Here is a 7,982-nt window from a genome sequence, read left to right as displayed (position 1 = left end):
CGGTCACTGCGGTCCCGGGCAGCGACTGCGGGACATCACCCCGTCTCTCTCCAAGGGCCCAGTGTGGCCCGCAAGCTTCTATGTCCCCATCCCCCAATGCCACGTGCGGCCTCTGGACGCTGCCATCTTGTGTTTCCGAGGCCACGTGCGGGGGACGGGTGCCGCCATTTTGTCCATCCCCCGCCATGTGCGACCAGTGGGCGCGGCCATCTTGGAATGGCTCCGAGGACCCCGGCGCGGGTGACTACGCTTCGCCCGGTGACGACTCCGATCTTCTGGCATGACTCGCTTCAGTCACCTTGGACCAGTCTCGTCCCCGCACACTCTCTACGGCGACGACGAAGGTCCTGCTCAACGAAACGACCTACCTGCTGGACTCCGGGAGCACGGAGAGTTTCATACACCCTGCCACGGTAAGACGCTGCGCTCTTCCTGTCTGTCCCGTAAAGCAAAAAATCTCCCTGGCCTCTGGCTCCCATTCGGTTGAGATCACGGGGTATTGTATAGCAGACCTCATGGTCCAGGGGAGGGAGTTTAAAAATGACAGGCTCTACGTCCTCCCCCACCTCTGCGCGGCCACACTCCTGGGGTTAGACTTCCAGTGTAACCTCCAGAGCCTAACATTTAAATTCGGCGGCCCTATACCTCCCCTCACTGTCTGCAGCCTCGCGACCCTCAAGGTCGATCCCCCGTCCTTATTTGCAAACCTCACCCCGGACTGCAAACCTGTCACCACCAGGAGCAGACGATACAGTGTCCAGGACCGGGTCTTCATCAGGTCCGAGGTCCACCGACTTCTGAAGGAAGGGGTAATCGAGGCTAGTAGCAGCCCCTGCTGAGCACAAATTCTGGTAGTAAAGACCGGGGAGAAGAATAGGATGGTCATAGACTACAGTCAGACCATCAACAGGTTTACGCAGCTGGACGTGTACCCTCTCCCCCGTATATCCGACCTGGTCAACAGGATCGCACAGTACAAGGTAGACCTGAAGTCGGCCAACCACTAGCTCCCCATCCGCGCGAGCGATTGCAAGTACACTGCGTTCGAGGCGGACGGGCGGCTCTACCACATTTTAAGGGTTCCCTTCGGTGTCACAAACGGGGTCTCGGTCTTCCAACGAGAGATGGACCGAATGGTCGACCGATAAGGTTTACGGGCAACCTTCCCGTATCTCGACAATGTCACCATCTGCGGCCACGATCAGCAGGACCACGACACCAACCTCCACAAATTCCTCCAAACCGCAAAACTCCTGAATTTGACCTATAACAAAGAAAAATGCGTGTTCAGCACTGACCAACTAGCCATCCTCGGCTACGGAATGCGAAATGGAGTGATAGGCCCCGACCCGGAACGCATGCGCCCCCTGATGGAGCTCCCCCTCCCCCACTGCTCCAAGGCCCTGAAGCGCTGCCTCGGGTTTTTCTCTTATTACGCTCAGTGGGTCCCCAACTACACCGACAAAGCCCGTCCCCTCATACAAACTACCATTTTCCCCCTGTCAACGGAGGCCCGCCAAGCCTTCAGCCGCATCAAAGCAGATATCGCAAAGGCCACGATGCGCGCCATCGACGAATCTCTCCCATTCCAGGTCGAGAGCGACGCGTCTGACGTAGCTCTGGCAGCCACCCTCAACCAAGCGGGCAGACCCGTGGCCTTCTTCTCGCACACCCTCCATGCTTCCGTAATCCGCCACTCCTCGGTCGAGAAGGAAGCACAGGCCATAGTAGAAGCTGTGCGACATTACCTGGCCAGCAGGAGGTTTACCCGCCTCACAGTCCAACGGTCGGTGGCCTTCATGTTTGACAATGCACAGCGGGACAAGATAAAAAACGACAAGATCTTGCGGTGGAGGATCGAGTTATCCACTTACAACTATGACATCTTGTATCGTCCTGGGAAGCTAAACGAGCCTCCCGATGCCCTATCCCGCGGCACCTGTGCCAACGCACAAGTGGACCGCCTCCGAACCCTCCATGGGGACCTCTGTCACCCGGGGATCACCCGCTTCTTCCATTTCATGAAGTCCCGCAACCTGCCCTACTCCATCGAGAAGGTCAGGACAGTCACGAGGAACTGCCACATCTGCGTGGAGTGCAAGCCGCACTTCTACCGCCCCGAAAAAGCGCATCTGATAAAGGCTTCCCGTCCGTTTGAATGCCTCAGCATGGACTTGAAAGGTCCCCTCCCCTCTACCAACCGCAACACGTACTTCCTCAACGTGATTGATGAGTACTCCCGTTTCCCGTTCGCCATCCCCTGCCCCGACATGACCACAACCACCATCATTAAAGCCCTCCACAGCATTTTTACTCTGTTCAGATTCCCCACCTACATACACAGTAATAGGGAATCCTCCTTCATGAGTGACGAACTGCGTCAATTCCTGCTCAGCAAGGGCATTGCCTCCAGCAGGAAGACCAGTTATAACCCCCGGGGTAACGGACAGGTCGAGAGGGAGAACGGTACGGTCTGGAAAACCATTCTACTGTCTTACGGTCCAGACATTTCCCAGTCTCCCGCTGGCTGGAGGTCCTCCCAGACGCCCTCCACTCCATCCTGTCTCTACTCTGCACTTCTACAAACTAAACTCTTCACGAACGCCGTCTTGTCTTCCCCAGGAAGTCTTCCTCAGGGACCCGCTCCCGACCTGGCTGGCAGCCCGGGCCCATCCTGCTCCGGAAACACGTGCGGGTGCACAAATCGGACCCGTTAGTCGGGAGGGTCCAGCTGCTCCACGCTAACCCGCAATATGCGTATGTGGAGTACCCCGACGGCCGACAAAACACGGTCTCTTTACGGGACCTGGCGCCCGCCGGATCCCCGCAATCGTCCTCGTCACCAGCCCCACCCACCCCCCCACAGGCTATGGCGGGACCCCGCCCAACTGCAACTGCTCCCTGCAGGCGCAACCCCCCCCCCCCCCCGGCCCGCCAACCCCCTCACCTGTGTCACCTGGAGGACTAGACGCCTCCCCCCCGGCCCGGCCCTCACCAGCACCGTCTAGAGGTGTTGAAACCTCCGCAAGGACTGGATCACCGCTCCCGGAGTCATGGACGCCCGCATCTCCATCAACACCTCCGACGAAGCTCCGTCGGTCGCAGAGGACGTCCAAGGCCCCCGATCGTCTGATCGAGTCGATATGAACTCTTAATGGATTTTTCTTCTGTCTCTGTAAGTAATTGCCATATTGATAACACAATTCCTGATGCTGTACATAGTTACGGGCCAGTGGGCAGCCGCCGTTAGAGAGACGTATACTCCCATATCATTAGTCATACGACCAGTAAATTGTCCCACCCGCACCGGACGACCAATCATGGCTGGACGCCCAAGCACTCCCGCACCCCCCCCCCCCTCCGGTTCTTTTCTCAACAAGGGGTGAATGTGGTAGTATGACTAGAGGTACTACGGTACCTGGGAGTGTGAGAAGGCTCGCTGCTCATTGGCCCAAGTGTTTGCATTTCATTGGTCGGAATGTAAGGTACCTCCGCCCAATGAGGCGGGGTATAAGAACCCATGTTTCCCAGCAGCCAACCTTCTTTCTGTACTCGAGCTGCTGGGGAAACACCTTATTGATTAAAGCCTTCAATTCGGACTACTTCCTTGTTTCAGTAGTTATTGATCGCGCATCAGTCCCCACTTGGTGCCTGGAAGGACCCCGTGGTGTGGTAGTTCAGGGCGACCATCACCTTTACCGCCACCGGGAGCTGTACAGTGACAGGTGTTCCATGATCTGGCAGATATGTTACACTGTCCCCCTGTTCAGCTGGAGTCTTTGCCCGGTCCGGCAGGTCCTTGAATGGCAGGCGATGCCAGTATACGTGAGGCCTCATGTGGCGCCTCCTTTGCACCCCCTCCTCCTCCTAGGCTTGTTGGTTGGTCAGTACTCCATCCTCAGCACTCTCATCAACAGTTGGGCGGCTGTCTCTCCATCCTGGGCGGCTGCTTCCTGGTCCTCTGGGGCAGGCTCTGCTGTTGTAGCTTCCTCCTCCTCGAGCAGCTTCAGCTCATACAGCTGCACTACATGCCCCAGGGCTGCAGCGAGAAGGAGGAGGGCCACCATCTCTGGTTGAATTCCAATATCCATTGTCAGCAGGGGGTAAAAGGCAGACATGTTAGCATGGTGCATATCCCCTGTGGAAAACCAGGTCCCCCGGGCTACATGGTGGCCCAGGTTGGAACAGATTCTGCCCACGCATGTTCCGCCCCCTCATTTCCGCAACCCTGGCCCTGTCTGTGCCTGACACGTGCCAAAGTGCCTCAGGATTTCGTGAGAAAACTGGGGTGGGATTCTCAATTGACCAACGCCGGAATTGTGAAATGTGATTGGTCACAGAATTGGTTTTGACGCCAAAATCGTGGCAGGTGCCAGGTTCACGCCAAATTACAATTTTCCGGTGCCTCAACAGTGGCGTCAATGCTTTCCATCCTGCACGTATAGAATAAACTGACCCGATATTCTCCAGGGCCTCAGCGATTCTCAGCCTCCACGTGGGGAATTCACAACAGCGAGGTTCACTTGTGCTTTTAAAAATTGAGAACAAACGCCGTGGCTGGTGAGGGAGAGAGGAAGTCGAACACAGAAGGGCGCAACCTTGCTCTGCCAGTCCTGACACTGGCCAGGCTAGCTGTGGGGTAGGGAAGGGGGGGGGGGGGGTGACAGAGGAACGGCTGTGCGGCTGGGGTGACCCCCATGGGGCTGGGCCAGTGTCCAGGCACGGATTGCCATTTCCGCACCCTGCAAGGCAGCCATCTTGCTGTGCACCCCACTAACCATCCACCTTGGTCCGTGGTTCTGCAGAGTATCACCAGCCGTATGGGTGCCCACACCCCACCATCCCCGCACCCCAGCCCCCACTATCTGCCCAACCGCCCCCCCCACCACCCCCTCAACTGGCCTCCACCCACCGGTGGGACATCACGTGGCCCGCTCAAAAGCAACACCCAGTAGCCTCTAGAGAGGGGGAGGAGGGGGGGGGGAGCACCGGATGGGTGCCGTGGAACATATTTCTGGCAAGAACCTCGCCAGCCGACAATACCCCTGGAGAAAGGACGAGCACCAGGGACCCACGAGGGTGGCCTCACTAGTTCCCTATTAGTTTATCTCTTCCCCTTTTTACACTTTTAAACAAAGAGATCCAACAAACACAAAAACCCCAGAATAACAGAACCATCTCCTACCCACCCCCCACCCCAAGCATACACCCTAACTATCATGGTCCATGTAACTACTCCATCTCACCCATCCTCCAAATGCTGCCACCTCTGAAATCGGAGTCACCCTCCCTTCCAGGACCTCAGACATAACATCTGAAAATCCCTGCCAAAATCCCCTCAGTCTCGGACACGCCCAAAACATTTGTACGCGATTTGCAGGACCTCCCCCACACTGCCCACACCTGTCCTCCACCTTCTCAAAAAACCTGCTCATCTGGGCCACAGTCATATGAGCCCTGTGGACCACCTTGAACTGGATCAGGCTAAGCCTGGCACACAATGAGGATGCATTGACTTTCCTCAAGGCCTCCTGCCATAACCCGACTTCCAACTCCCTTCGCAACTCTTCCTCCTACTTCCTCTTTACCTCCCCTATTGGAACCCCTTCTCACTCCATCAGCTCCTTATATACCTCCAAGACCTTCACCTCTCCAACTCCTGTTTTTGACATCATCTTATCCTGTAGCCCCCCTTAGTGGGAGGCGCGACAAGCCCGGAGCTTGCCTCTGAACAAAATCCCGCACTTGCAAGTACAGGAACCCATTCCCCCCTGGCAACTCAAACTCCTCCTCTAGCTCCTCCAATAACCCCTCCTCGATAAAAAGATCTCCGAATCTCTCATTGCCTGTTCGCTGCCACCTCCTAAAGCCCCCGTCGAGCCCCCCTGGAACAAACTGATGGTTGTCTCAGATCGGAGACCACACCGACTCCCCCTCCAGTCCCATGTGCTGCCTCCACTGCCCCCACTCCCTCAGGGCTGCCACCACAGGGCCTGTGGAGTACCAAGCCGGCGAGAATGGCAGCGGTGCCGTTAACAAAGCCTTCAGGAGTTCTCCTTCTACTCTATACTGGGTTCTCCTTCTACTGGGAAATCTTTAGGGGGCAACAGGAAGCTACTAAAAAAGAAATAAAGAAGAGTAAGATAGATTATGAGAGTAAACCTGCTCAGAATATAAAAACAGATAGTAAAAGTTTCTACAAATATATAAAACAAAAAAGAGTGGCTAAGGCAAATATTGGTCCTTTAGAGGATGAGAAGGGAGATTTAATAATGGGAGATGAGGAAATGGCTGAGGAACTGAACAGGTTTTTTGGGTCGGTCTTCACAGTGGAAGACACAAATAACATGCCAGTTACTGATAAAAATGAGGCTATGACAGGTGAGGACCTTGAGATGATTGTTATCACTAAGGAGGTAGTGATGGGCAAGCTAATGGGCTAAAGGTAGACAAGTCTCCTGGCCCTGATGGAATGCATCCCAGAGTACTAAAAGAGATGGTTAGGGAAATTGCAAATGCACTAATGATAATTTACCAAAATTCACTAGACTCTGGAGTGGTCCCGGCTGATTGGAAATTAGCAAACATGACAACACTGTTTAAAAACGGAGGTAGGCAGAAAGCGGGTAATTATAAGCCAGTGAGTTTAACTTCGGTAGTAGGGAAGATGCTGGAATCTATCATCAAAGAAGAAATAGCGAGGCATCTGGATAGAAATTGTCCCATTGGGCAGACGCAGCATGGGTTCATAAAGGGCAGGTCATGCCTAACTAATTTAGTGGAATTCTTTGAGGACATTACCAGTGCAGTAGATAACGGGGAGCCAATGGATGTGGTATATCTGGATATCCAGAAAGCCTTTGACAAGGTGCCACACAAAAGGTTGCTGCATAAGATAAAGATGCATGGATAGAGGGTTGGTTAATTAATAGAAAGCAAAGACTGGGGATTAATGGGTGTTTCTCTGGTTGGCAATCAGTAGCTAGTGGTGTCCCTCGGGGATCAGTTTTGGGCCCACAATTGTTCACAATTTACGTTGTTGATTTGGAATTGGGGACCAAGGGCAATGTGTCCAAGTTTGCAGATGAATGGTAAAGCAAAAAGTGCAGAGGATACCGGAAGTCTACAGAGGGATTTGGATAGGTTAACTGAATGGGCTAGGGTCTGGCAGATGGAATACAATGTTGGCAAATGTGAGGTTATCCATTTTGGTAGGGATAACAGCAAAAGAGATTATTATTTAAATGATAAAATATTAAAACATGCTGCTGGCCAGAGAGACCTGGGTATTCTTGTTCATGAATCGCAAAAAGTTGGTTTACAGGTGCACCAGGTGATTAAGAAGGCAAATGGAATTTTGTCCTTCATTGCTAGAGGGATGGGGTTTAAGACTAGGGAGGTTATGCTACAATGGTATAAGGTGTTAGTGAGGCCACACCTGGAGTATTGTGTTCAGTTTTGGTCTCCTTACTAGAGAAAGGACATACTGGCGCTGGAGGGTGTGCAGAGGAGATTCACTAGGTTAATCCCAGACCTGAAGGGGTTGGATTACGAGGAGAGGTTGAGTAGACTGGGACTATACTGGTTGGAATTTGAAAGGATGAGGGGGGATCTTATAGAAACATATAAAATTATGAAGGGAATAGATAGGATAGATGCGGGCAGGCTGTTTCCACTGGCGGGTGAAAGCAGAACTAGGGGGCATAGCCTCAAAATAAGGGGAAGTAGATTTAGGACTGAGTTTAGGAGGAACTTCTTCACCCAAAGGATTGTGAATCTATGGAATTCCTTGCCCAGTGAAGCAGTTGAGACTCCTTCATTAAATGTTTTTAAGATAAAGATAGATAGTTTTTTGAAGAATAAAGGGATTAAGGGTTATGGTGTTCAGGCCGGAAAGTGGAGCTGAGTCCACAAAAGATCAGCCATGATCTCATTGAATGGCGGAGCAGGCTGGAGGGGCCAGATGGCCTACTCCTGCTCCT

Source organism: Scyliorhinus canicula, chromosome 10 (assembly GCF_902713615.1).
Source record: "Scyliorhinus canicula chromosome 10, sScyCan1.1, whole genome shotgun sequence".
In the NCBI taxonomy this organism is placed as follows: Eukaryota; Metazoa; Chordata; class Chondrichthyes; order Carcharhiniformes; family Scyliorhinidae; genus Scyliorhinus; species Scyliorhinus canicula.
The sequence above is the reverse complement of the archived record's forward strand: the minus strand, read 5'-3'. Positions refer to the sequence as shown.